Source organism: Alosa pseudoharengus, unplaced genomic scaffold (genome assembly GCF_046254945.1).
Source record: "Alosa pseudoharengus isolate Yale_2024_CS ecotype anadromous, Long Island Sound unplaced genomic scaffold, YU_APseudo_1.1 YU_APseudo_1.1_scf_5, whole genome shotgun sequence".
NCBI lineage: Eukaryota > Metazoa > Chordata > Actinopteri > Clupeiformes > Clupeidae > Alosa > Alosa pseudoharengus.
Window position 1 is genome coordinate 38,228,622 of NW_027468837.1, and position 13,514 is coordinate 38,242,135.

General features: G+C 50.6%; 1 protein-coding gene across 1 annotated transcript in view; it reads left to right on the forward strand.

The window, feature by feature from the left end:
* The first annotated feature begins 1,114 nt into the window (after positions 1 to 1,114).
* prickle2b (prickle homolog 2b) overlaps positions 1,115 to 13,514 on the forward strand; it is a 45,700-nt gene continuing 33,300 nt past the window's right edge. The window contains exon 1 of the mRNA XM_076268272.1: positions 1,115 to 1,265. The gene's annotated coding sequence lies outside the window, so the exon portion shown is untranslated. The remainder of the gene's footprint in view (positions 1,266 to 13,514) is intronic.

Below are 13,514 nucleotides of genomic sequence, written 5' to 3' on the forward strand. Positions count from 1 at the left end.
GAGCAGCCACTCCAATATAGCCTGATGAAGGGCAGGGACTCTTAGGGTGCTCACGTGGTTGCCGTGGGGATTGGGTTTCCTTATTTATTTGACGCGCCGTTGGCACGCAGGTGGAGCGTGGGGCGTCTGTGAGGTCATTGTTGCCGCGGAGGAGGGTGCGTTCCCCGTCTCTAAACCCTGGCGATCTCGTGATTTGGGAGGTGTGAAGAGTGAGGGGGCTTAGAGATGGTCTTAACACGTTATCAGCGTGAGATGTTTCTTGTCCTCAGTCAGCCTCGGCAGATGTTGACAGCTGACTGGCCTGGGAGCACTGAACCCGCTCCAGAAGTCTCTGAGTAATGTAATCAGTCTGGGACTGCACTGTAAAGCATTATAGTGAGTTCTGAATGTATTTGGGAAAGTCTGCACTTTCTTTGTTTGTGATTGACAGAGCACTGGTGAGTCACTACTGCTGATGGAGCAGGGTGGGGAGGTGGAGGTGGGGGTGTTCGAGGTAAACGCCAGGCTGAGGAGGCTGTCTTCCTTCTCTCCACACACTGCTCAACCCTGCCCTCAATGCATTCCTCTATCAGTGTGCAGTTATTTCAACTTCCCTCTCTCGCTCCCTCTCTCTCTTTCTCCCCCTCCCCCTCCCTCTCTCTCTCCCTCCCTCCCTCTCTCTCTCCCCTGCTCTCTGCCTCCTCTCCCTCCCTCTCTACCTCTCTCTCTCTCTTTCTCCCCCTCCCTTTCTCTCTCCCCCTCCCTCTCTCTCTCTCTCTCTCTCTCTCTCCCTCTCCCTCTCTGTCCTACAATTCCTCTCTCACACTCCGTTCTTCCTTCTTGCGGCTCACCCATCTTCCAAATAGTTCTGCCACCCAGTACGGACAGTTAAAGAAACTGAATAGTTTTTTTTCTTCCTTCTTCTCCTCCTTCTCCTTCTCCTCCTCCTCCTCCTCCTCCTCCTCCTCAGTGTAGCAAAGATCTGAGCCATTGGCTCCACAGCCTCATCTCTCTCTCTCTCCGGTTACTTGTTTTATTTTTTCCTGTAGGTTTCCACCTTTTTGTCTTTTTTTGTGTACTTTTTCCTCCACTCCTGAGCGTGCTACAGATTTTTTCAATTTAAGGAGGCTTGGAGGGTTCTCTTGCGCCCCGAGGCTCCCCCACCGCTCTGATTACCCCAATAACACGTCCGTCTCGTGAGCGCAGCTCCACGCCAAACAAAACGCCCGAGCCCCCCTGCAGCAGCGGCAGCAGCAGCCGAGTGGCCGCCGACGGGGAGAAGAGTGGTGAGTAACTCTCACGCGCTCTGCTTTAACACTCGCCACACACACACACACACACACACACACGCATTTGTCTGTTCCAGATTCACTGGCACCTCCGCCAAACTCTACAGAGTTTGTCTACGGAGAGTGACTCATCAGTGTATCGGCGAGCAAACTTGTGCCGTGGTCCTTCTAGGGGATGGCTTGTGTTCATTGCCTGCAACATTGCATACAGTTGCATTTGCACACACACACACACACACACACACACACACACACACACACACATTGCCTGCAACATTGCATACAGTTGCATTTGCTGCTGATAATGAGACGATAATGAGACGAGTTGGTGGTAAATGGTTTTGTCAGTTGAGTTTAATTAGTGAAGTGCTGAACAAAGTATAAGTATAGATACTCTTTTGATCCCGTGAGGGAAATTTGGTCTCTGCATTTATCCCAATCCGTGAATTAGTGAAACACACTCAGCACACAGTGAACACACAGTGATGTGAAGCACACACTAATCCTGGCGCAGTGAGCTGCCTGCTACAACAGCGGCACTCAGGGAGCATTGAGGGGTTAGGTGCCTTGCTCAAGGGCACTTCAGCCGTGCCTACTAGTCGGGGTTCAAACCGGCAACCCTCCAGTTACAGGTCCGAAGTGCTAACCAGTAGGCCACGGCTTCCCCAATGTACACCACATTGGACTGCCTAGTTATACCAAAAAGGAGTGTGTGTGTGTGTGCGTGATCGGAACACCTTTTTGAACTCTGCTCCATCGCCCCTTACCATGCATTTGTAGTGCTGCTGGGGAGCTTTTTTATCTTTAGCACGGTAGAGGGTGTGTGTGTGTGTGTGTGTGTGTGTGTGTGTGTGTGTGTGTGTGTGTGTGTGTGTGTGTGTGTAGAAGCAAGGCAAAGGAGCAGCAGTAGCCCCCTGTCATCTCAGCTGTTGCGATTTAAGTGGCTGACAGCACAAGCACACAGATCTCACACACACACACAAGCACACACACAAGCACACACACACACACACACACACACACACACACACACACACACACAAGCACACAGATCTGGGAGCCTCTCACAGCTGTGCCACATGCCTCTCTCTTTATTTTTAACTCCTGCTCCTTTTATTGGGCTACAGTATGGCTCCACATGGTCAGCCTATTGTCCTCAGAAGAGAAAGAGAACTTTGTGTGTGTGTGTGTGTGTGTGTGTGTGTGTGTGTGTGTGTGTGTGCGTGTGTGTGTGTGTTCACTAGACTAGAGGATCTATAGTAGCCCATTTGCACGGATAGTGAGGCAATGATCTGCATGTTCATTTGTCATTGTGGTGTGTGTGTATATTATATTAAAGTGTGTGTTAGTCCAATCGCTGAGTTTCTAAGATGCCGTTCAGACCTTCCTCAGGCATGTGACGAGTGTCGTGCGTGCAGGTTTATTTCTGTATGGTATGAGTCCTCAGCTCTTATCTCTCTCTCTCTCTCTCTCTCGTGTGTGTGTGTGTGTGTGTGTGTGTGTGTGTGTGTGTGTGTGTGTGTGTGTGTGTGTGTCTGAGGCGACCTCGTAAATCAGAATCAGTGCATTCCTCACACACACGCCTGCTGCTTGTGTTGGTGGCACCCCCGTGTGAGTGGGTATCGGCCAGGCGGAGAGCCAAAGCATCCAAAACATTTAGTCAGGAGAGCAGACCGTGTGCCATACCAGCGGGCGGCTGTCGTCCATCTCCCTCTCAGTTCTTCCTCTCGCCTTTCCTTTCCTGTCACGCTGCCCGTACGCAGAGAGGGCGGGCGGGCATGCGGGCGGACGGGCACCCGGGGCGGTCACATGCCCCAGAACCACCCTGCCCACCCACCTACTTCGCCCTCATGCCCACTGAGTCTCCCTGACCTGCGTCACAGATTGCCTGATCGAATCAAGGCGCACGAGAGAATGTTATCACCCTGCCGTGTGAATGTGGAAAAGGGGAAGAAGGTGCCAACGTGCGGAGAGTGAGGGAGTGAGGGAGGTGAGGGGCGGAGAGAGGAGAGGAGAGGAGGAAAAGAAGGAAAGTGAGGGAGTGAGAGAAAGAAAAAGGGAAGAAATAGGTCAGGTTAATTTTTACCATTCCGCTTCGTCTGAAGGGGCGGTGAATGTACCCATTGATCGGAGAAACACAGTGCAGTGTGGGCGTCCGCCAACCCATACCCCCCCCCAAATCCGCTTCCTGACTCTCTCCGCAGCCGACTGTTGACCGCTGCAGATTCTTGCGTTTGCCACTGTCTTTCCACGACAGGAAGCAGGAAGCAGCCACCGGCTCCGTGTCACCCAAGCTGTGAGGATTTACACACTGCTGCACCGCTATCTCTGCCCTGGGAACGCACGCCGCAGATTACCGCCTGGCCAGCAGGCGCTAGCAGACGCTCTAGGGCTCGCCCCAAAAGGACAAGATAAGAACAACGACAATGGCAGAGCCTGTAAGCCTTTAAGGTGACTAACGGCATTACGAGTTTAAGAAATGAATCCCCTTTCATCAGATAATTGGCGAGGTGTTTTGTCTGTTGTTTACCTGTGTGATTCGATAACTTGTCACGCCCCATAGAATGCTCCCTAGAGAGAGAGAGAGAGAGAGAGAGAGAGAAAGACAGAGAGACAGAGAGGAGAGGACATCCTCATTGGTTACAGGTACGCAAATCGATCCCTTTTTGGTGATGCGGTGACTTTCTATTGTGATGGTGTCACGGGTGTCAGGTTGCGATGTGTTGCGACACCCTCACCCCACCTCCCCAGCCCACTTCAACCCACCACTACCCCCCACCCCCCCTTTCCGCTGACCCTACGTCCCCTTGAGAGTGCGGGGAGAGGCAGAAGGCGCTAGGACAGCCAAACAAACCAGCCTGCCACTCAGCACTCCGCGAGCCAGCCGCCTGATAAGAAAGGCTGCAGGGAAAAGCTATTCTGAGGAGCTGTCTGTCAATGCCAGAGTGTTTCCTGCCATCAAGTCACGGTTCCCGTGAGAGAGAAAGAGAGGGGGGGGGCATGAGAGAGAGAGAGAGAGAGAGAGAGAGAGAGAAAAAGAAAGAAAGAGAGGGGGGGGAGAGCATGTTTGTGTGGATGATGGGGAGAATTGCTTCATGAAAAGTTCTGAGGACAGCAAATCGAGAAAGAGAGAGAGAGAGAAAGAGAGAGAGAGAGAGAGAATTGGACTCTTTGGAATGGGGCAGCCAACCCACTGAACTCCTCTCACATTGCCTCCTCATCCCAGGCAAGCTCATTGAGCTGTCAGTACCTTAACCAGTGACCAGAGCACACACACACACACAAGCGCACACACAAGCGCATGCATTGCACACAGACACACACATTACCACACCAGGCAGACTGTCCACTCTCAGGGTGCGCTGCCACCACATGCCAAAGCATTTAGCCTGTGTGCAGAAGCGCAACAGAAAAGCCTGCATGGCTGTGGGCATGACGTGCTATTAGTGGCAGATGATGACCACAGTCCCCACAGGCCCGAGTTTTCCGTCACACGGTCACGATGGGAGGGGATCTGGCTGGTGGCGCACATCCCTCAGAGACCCTTCCTGCTAAACTAGACTCCTTTTTATTGGGGCTCGCAATGTGTTCTTGGCCAGATGTCTAACGCCTTGTGGCAGTCATACCCATTTATTATGGAATAAAAACAATTCTCCCACAAGTTAATGGCACTTCTTTCTTACAAATTCGTAAAGCCTCTAATCCCTGTTTTATGTGTCAGTTTATTTGAAATGTTCACGCTTAGCGTGGTGAGAATCAAAGTCTGCGGTGCTCCTCTCTTCCTCGTTGATACAAAGATAATTAGCCTGATAGTAATTTGGAGCGGAGTTGCGTGACTTTGCTATCTGCTGTGATTGGAGATATCTCTGCATGGGCTCCGTGTAATTAATCATCTAAGAGAAGACAGATGTCGCATGATGTGTTGTTGGAAAAAGTGGTTTATCGAGTGTACGTTTCACCCTATTTAAGACCTATTTAAGGATTCCATAAAACATGAAGAGGAGTGATTTTGTTTTATTTTTTTCATTGGAAATGGGAAGAGTCTTGAAATGGTTTCAGTTGTGTTAATTAAAAGGTGGCAAGAAAAGTCAGACAGCAGCAACACTATGTAATGTGATAATAGGCTTTAACTGGACTCATAATTGCACTCATTGATGTTCACATTTGGACAGAAGAGCCATGTTTTGACAAAAGATAGCAAAAGAGCTCCCAGAATCCTTCAGGACTTGATGACTTTCTGGGATTTTTTTTTTCATTCTCAGAGAATACTGAGCCAAGAGCAAGGTCATTTAGCTAATGTTGACGGAGTCCATTTGAAATCTCTCTCCTGAAAGTAATTACTATGATTCCTGATGCTCGGCCCTGATTAGGCCCATAGATCATCTCCGAGACATTTACATAACCACTGCAGCTGACCGCGTCCAGCCAGCGAGCCAGAGGTCATGTGCTAATGCCTCTAGGTCGTATATCATATGTCAAGTTCGACTACAACACACCCTCAGGCATGCCTGCTATCTATGATTGAAAGAATGAGAGAGTGTCTGTGTGTGTGTGTCATGTGTGTGTCTGTGTGTGTCATGTGTGTGTTTGTGTGTGTGTGTGTGTGTGTGTGTGTGTGTGTGTGTGTGTGTGTGTGTGTGTGTGGGGCTGTAGTTGAGGTTTGCAAGTGGGCCAAGATCTTCTACGACGGCTGTCCTGGTTGACTCCTAAAGACGAAGCACATGACGCGTCAGCTCTGGAAGCTGCCCTGCTTTTCCTTTCCCTCTCTGGCTGGCGGCGACGGCGATGTCTGATTCTGACGTTAACGCTCGTCGGCCGCCGGCGCATTCCTGGAACTTTTAAAGAGGAGGCTTCTCAGGAGCAGCGGCTCCATCAAGGTCACTGTGCCACCGGAGAAGTGGAACAACCTGGCCTGGTTTCAGAAGCCTGGGAAGTTGGGTCAGCGTCGGACGCAAGTGTGGAGAGACTGGGACCGTCACCAAACACACACTCTTTGGAGAGTGAACAGCAGTTCCACTCTCCCCAAACACACACTCTTCAGAGAGTGAGCAGCAGTTCCACTCTCCCCAAACACACACTCTTCAGAGAGTGAGCAGCAGTTCCACTCTGTTCCCACTGACCCTGGAGAAAACCTCTTTTTTCTCTCTACTTCTCATTTCTTCCTTTTTTTAATTTCCTTTTTTTTGAGCCACAGATCCTCCTCATTACGCCCTTCTCTCTCTCCTTCTCTCTCTCTCTCTCCTTCTCTCTCTCTCTCTATCCTTCTCTCTCTCTCTTCTTCTCTCTCCTTCTCTCTCTCCTCTCTCTCTCTTCTCTCTCCTTCTCTCTCTCCTTCTCTCTCTCTCTCTATCCTTCTCTCTCTCTCTTCTTCTCTCTCCTTCTCTCTCTCTCTCTCTCTTTCTCTCCTTCTCTCTCTCCTTCTCTCTCTCTCTCTCCTCTCTCTCTCTCTCCTTCTCTCTCTCTCCTCTCTCTCTCTCCTTCTCTCTCTCTCTCTCTCTCTCTCTCTCTCTCTCTCTCTCTCTCTCTCCTTCTCTCTCTCCCACCCCTCATCCTCATCATCTCCTTTTATAATGTCAGGCTGCCGTAAATAAGGGAGTTCAGGGAGGAGCTCAGAAGGCTCCACTGTGTCATGTGCTGGCAGCCTAACAACGTAATTAGACCCAATGTGATCCATATGCACGGTCAGGTGGGGGACACGTCGTCACCAGCGCTGGGTGATCCCCCCCCCCCCTCCCCGCCCCCCCCAGCCTCTGATTTGAAGCAGCAAGGGCGCTCGGGTGGGTTGATGCTTCTCCCACTCTCCTGCATCTCTGCTGACCACAGCAAAGACCACTGCTGCACTGGTAGCGACCGCCCGGATTAGGTGTGTGTGTGTGTGTGTGTGTGTGTGTGTGTGTGTGTGTGTGTGTGTGTGTGTGTGTGTGTGTGTGTGTGTGTGTGTGTGTGTGTGTGTGTGTGTGTGTGTGTGTGTGTGTGTGTGTGTGTGTGTGTGTGTGTGTGTGTGTGTGTGTGTGTGTGTGTGTGTGTGCGTGCCCTGGAGGCTGTGGGAACGAAGCAGGCCTTAAAGAGCGAAATGTCGGAGACCCACCCAGTAGCCACCAGCGCTCCTCCCAGCAGCGGGCCCAGCCATGTGGAGAGCAGGTGGACCAGGTCAGGCACCCTCAACGCCGCCTCCTGGACCTGAGGGCAGAGGAGGCCAGTGGGAGGGGGGGGGGGGGTGCAGGAGAGGCTGGGGGTTGGTGGCGCTAACAAGGTCTCTTCTCAAAGCTGTCCATCAGGGCTATAATCAATAGCTTGCTGAAGTGTGTTTGTGTGTGTGTGTGTGTGTGTGTGTGTGTGTGTGTGTGTGTGTGTGTGTGTGTGTGTGTATGTGTCAATCTTTCCTTGCTGAAATTAAGGCACGTATGCTGGGTATGTGTGTGTATATTATTTAGGATTGTCCATATCGGCAACCGATTGCGGCAGTACCAGGTCCTCTATTAACCTTTGTGTGTGTGTGTGTGTGTGAGCAGCAGACGGCCTGGGTGCAGGGGGTGAGGGTTGGGAGATGGCGAGAGAGAGTGAGTGATGGAGTGAGAGGAGAGGAAGAGAGTGAGAGGAGAGGAAGAGAGGGAACATGGCCAATCCGTCCCTCGGGTGATAAATGGGGCCATAATGAAGTATCTCCGCACTCCCCCCCCCCCCCCCTCCCTGGCTCCAGCAAACCGCAGTCTTGGCACAGCCGCCAGGAGCCTACACTCCTGCCACGGAAATGGGGAAGGGAAGAGGCTCACTTGTCTGCACGACGTGCGGCGCTTTGCACGGACGCTTAACACGCCTGGTGGCCGCCGGCCGATGCGATGAGTTTCCATTAGTCAGTGTTCAATGTGACAGCGCTGAAATATTGCATGGGTGGCTTGTGTCATAAAATAATGATGTAAAGCCCATACACTCTGTGTGTGTGTTTGTGTGTGTGTGTGTGTGTGTGACTTTGAGAGAGAAAGAAAGAGGGTGTGTTTTCTTGTCTTGTGTGCACGTCTGTGTGTGTGTGGGTGGCTGACTGTGCATTCGCGTGTGCGTGCGTGCGCTGTGCGAGTCAGAGCATGACACAGTTGTCACGGTGACAGCCATCGACTGCGGCCCCAGAAGTGACACTCTCTGGCGGGTAAACAAGCGCCAGTGTTTGTGACAGGCCTCTTGACCACGCACAGAGGAGGCCAGGGCGAGGCGAGAAACAATGTCAACCCTTAACAGACGACTCTGCTGCGGGCGACACACACACACACACACACACACACACACACACACACACATCACAGAGCTGAGGCGCCAAGGCTGGGTGGCTGTTGGCGTTTAGACGCGACACGTTGGGTTTGACCGTTTCCAAACTGGGGTGTGGAATTCGCAGTCAGGAGCAGTTTTGGTCCAGAGGACATTGTTGTGATAAAGTGGTTGGACTTTTCTGATAGAGTGGGTGTGTCCTGTTAGAGTGGGTGTGTCCTGTCTGAACTATGTATTCTGTCCTTGTCCATTCACTGATTGGCCAGAGCCAAGTGTGATGTGTGAGCTGACTTGGCTGAAAGAAACAATTGATTGAAGAAATAGATTGTGATTCTGTCGGGGCGTGTTTGGATGTGAGGGTAGTTGTTGTGAGGGGGGTGGGGGTGTTGTGAGGGGGATGGGGGTGTAAGTGTATGTACGGGACGGAGGAGAAGTGCCCACACAGGTAGACACCCAGCGGTCAGCGGGCTGTTTCTGAACAGGTAGCCCTCACTGCCCAGCGGTCAGCGGGCTGTTTCTGAACAGGTAGCCCTCACTGCCAGGTAACCATGACTGCGTTGTCTCAGCAGGTCTACAGTGGGACCTTGGTCTTCTCAAACTCTCTCATCTCGTCTGCTTTGTAGAAATCAACAACTGAATAAAAAGCAGTCTCTTGTTTGTTTGTGGAGAAGGGTTGAGTTTCAGAGTGGCCTCTGTGTGTGTGTGTGTATGTGTGTGTGAGTGTGGCGCGTGTTTGTGTGTGTTTGTGTGTGTGTGTGTGTGTGCGCGTGCATGTTTGTGTGTGTTAGTGTGGGCGCGTGTTTGTGTGTGTGTTAGGGGTGTAACGGTTCATGTATTCGTATTGAACCGAAACGGTACGGGCGTCACGGTTCGGTGCATGAATTTACACGGAGAATACACGGTATAAAAATACATAAAACTCGTGTGCGGATTAATTAATGTCATGCGCAAAACTGTTAAGTAGCGAGAGTTACAGGAGTTCTTTAGCGACACCTAACGCTAATCTGTAGCCTCGCCTTAGCTCTGAAGCTCTGATTGGCGCCTATGTTTTTTTTTGTCAGGTCGTCGGTCGAGTCCGTCAGTCATTAGCAGCACTAAGGTTAGACCCACAAGAGTTAGAGGATCCGCTGGTCTCTTTAAGATCGCAAGTTTGAGAACTTCAGTTACAGTAACGTTAGTACAGGCGAAAGAGTGGTGGATAAGATGAAACTGTGTGTCGGCGTTGTTCAGCAGGGTATGTGAGTGGAAAAAATGCTACACATATTCGAAGTCATCACCCAGATGATGTAGGCTACCAATCACTGAAACGAGGGGAAAAAACTTCGCCTGCCCTTCAGTAGCCTTTGGATACACATACAAATAGGGCCAAAACCTATGGCTTAAATTAAATGATTTCGTAATGACAGAAAGCTATGTAAATCGCGTGGTAATTACCTTTATGTTGGGGTAACTTGTAACTTCTCACATGAGGAGCTGGTAGTGTTAAGTGCATAGACAGTAAAATAAAGTGACAACGCTAACCAGGCTAATAAACAAAACCATGCTACGGTGAGTAAGGGCAAAGTCACGTGACTTCTAGTTGTAGTCTCTTTATGAAATTTATGAAAGCAATTTCATTTTTTAAAAAAAGGCAAAATAGTGTGATATTTTCACAGTTAGTAGGCTAGATTATTACTTTACACACAATAAAAAAAAATATTGAGGCAAATTGTAGACCCTTCCATATACAACTAAACACAGATGTTGAAGGTCTTGCTTAAGTGGATTTTTAAAAATAATTTTTCTATGTAATTTGCACTTTCAGAAATAAGAGATGCTGTAGGCCTATTTTCAGTTTTATAGCTGATTGTCTTATTTTGTTTACAAGTTACAGATGGAGTCTGGGTACTTATTGTACTGTTTAGCCTACATCTTACACACTTCAGGCTGTTGCAGATAGCTCAGGGAAGAGACTGTATGACACTAGGTGGTACAGCCTGAGACATGTACAAAATAAAATGCTTTCTGCATTTTTGTTTTGCTTTTCCATCCATTGTACCGAACTCGTACCGAACCGTGATGTCCGAACCGAGGTATGAACCGAACCGTGACTTCTGTGTACCGTTACACCCCTAGTGTGTGTGTGTGTGTGTGTTTGCGTGTGTGTGTCAGTTTGTTTGTGTGTGTGAGTGTGGGCGTGTGTTTGTGTTTGTGTGTGTGTGTGTGCGTGCATGTTTGTTAGTGTGTTTCAGTGTCAATGTTGAGACTGTGGTTTGCTGACTAGTAGGGTTCTGGGTACCCGCTGTCATCCCTAGAGAATGTGGAGGATCCGGTGTCACCAGCACTGCATTTTTTAGGAGTACATTCATAAAGAGTGTGTGTGCGTGTGCGTGCGTGCGTGCGTGCGTGTGTGTGTGTGTGGAAGTCATGGAGAGAATCTTTTGACAAGCACGTCCTGAGTTTACATAGGAGTCTCCTGTTTGCTAATGTGAGGGCCGTATGGATTCAGAGCCAAGACCTGGCCCTCTGACAGCGGACCATCTGGCCAGCCTCCAGGGCTCTAGCACACACACACACACACACATGCACACACACACACACACACACACGCACACACACACATGCGCACACACACACACACACACACACACACACACATGCACACACACACACACGCACACACACACACACACACACACACACACACACATGCACACACACACACACACACACATGCGCACACACACACACACACACACACACACACACACACACGCACAGCTGAATAGAACATATAGAGACACACAGGAAAAACAGAAACACACACACACATACATACACACACACTCTCTCTCTCAAGGTACTCATATACACATGAGGGAACAAATGCAGTATATGCACATTAATAGAACAAAACATCATAAAGACATCAACACAGATGTAAAGGAAACAGATTCTCATATAGGAAACATGACATAGACAGACACACACACACACACACACACACACACGACACATCTAAAAATCTACCACTTTGCACATGAACTCTGTGCACTTTTAAGCAGACAACAGCATTAATGTACAAGTTAAGTACTGGTCATCTTAATCCAGTGATTCCAGTGCTTGAGCTGGAAATTCACCAGAGAAGCATTTACAAATACCGAGAAATGCAAAGAGAAAACACAACATTACACCAGTGATCTGCTAAAGCCGGTGTCCATGACCAAGTGCTTTTAAATTCCATAACGGCCACATAATGATTTTTTCGACTTAATCTTGATGGACTCAGCAGCTTTTTGGAATGGCTGCCTCCTTATATTGCTTCACAGTCGGAGAAAGCCATCTGTGTTTTCGCTCACGGCGAGTGTGCGGTGAGCGTTTCATCGTCCCGCGTTTACTTTGGATGAGCGCGGGCCGGGGAGTATGACACAGGCCGGGCGGAGGTAGAGGGGTTCTGCGTCGGCCACGCGCGACTGGGGCATGACCTCCCGTCTTATCGCCCGATCGCATTGCGGCTTTGGCTCACTCGGCTGCCTGCCTGCCTGCTTCTCCGATACGCGATGCGCTGATACACACTCAAGCCTGGACCGGTTTCATCTAGACCAGACAATCTGCCCAAGACATCTCCTCTGCATTTATGCATAGCTCCCACCTCTCTCTCTCTCTCTCCCTCTCTCTCTCTCTCTCTCTCTCTCTCTGTGTCTGTTGCTTTCAGTACCTCCATCTCTCTCTGTCTATTTCTCTTTCATTCATTCGTAGTTTCCCATTCTACCTGCCCTTGACCTGTTTCCCTCTCCCTCTCCCTCTCCCTCTCCCTCGTTCTTCCTCTCTCTCTCTCTCTCTCTCTCTCTCCCTCGTTCTCTCTCCCTCTCTCTTTCTCTTTCTTTCTCTATCCTGCTTAATCCCTCTCTCTCTCTCTTTCTCTCTCTCTCCCCTCCCCTTCATGTCTCCACGTTTTCCTCTCCTGCAGGTCAGGAACCTTAAAAATCACTTAGCGAGCCGTGTCCAACAGGTCCAGATCCACAGTTGTTCCTAATTACTTTCCCAAGTCTGCAGCGCGAGTGCAGCCGGTTCCAGAGGTGTGGGGCAGGAGCCGGTGGAGTGGAGGGTGGAGTGGAGGGTGGAGTGTAGGGATGAGTGGAGGGTAGGGTGGAGTGGAGCCGGTGGAGTGGAGCCGGTGGAGTGGAGCCGGTGGAGTGGAGGGTGGAGTGGAGCCGGTGGAGTAGAGGGTAGGGTGGAGTGGAGGGTAGGGTGGAGGGTAGGGTGGAGTGGAGGGTGGAGTGGAGCCGGTGGAGTGGAGGGTGGAGTGGAGCCGGTGGAGGGTGGAGTGGAGCCGGTGGAGTGGAGGGTGGAGTGGAGGGTGGAGTGGAGCCGGTGGAGTGGAGGGTGGAGTGGAGGGTGGAGTGGAGCCGGTGGAGTGGAGCCGGTGGAGTGGAGGGTGGAGTGGAGAGGGTGGAGTGGAGCCGGTGGAGTGGAGCCGGTGGAGTGGAGGGTGGAGTGGAGGGTGGAGTGGAGGGAGGGTGACTGACCCCTCTTTACCTACTGTACATCACAACATGCTCTCCCACCGTTGGAGTCAGACCTGCCTTTATAGTCCAGGATAGTCCAGGATTGTCCAGGATAGTCCAGGATAGTCCATGTCTCTCGCATCCTCTTTATGGAAGAGAGAGAAGCAGATGCAATTCAGCAGTGTGTATTCTCCATGAACGGTCTATTGGCCTGATACAATGGAGAGATTGTTAATGTATGGCTGGCCATTGGAAGGGTGTGTGTGTGTGTGTCTGTATAAGTGTGTGTGTGTGTGTGTGTGTGTGTGTGTGTGTGTGTGTGTGTGTGTGTGTGTGTGTGTGTGTGTTGGACAAAGAGAGGAGCTCAACGGGTGCTGAGAGAGATCAAGGCGGGGTGGAGGGATGAGAAGCTGGTGGATGTGTGGCTAATTATACTGCGTGTCTTTCATGCGTCTTACGGCTGTGCCTCTCATACTGCCCTGTGGCAAAGCTCAGCTTT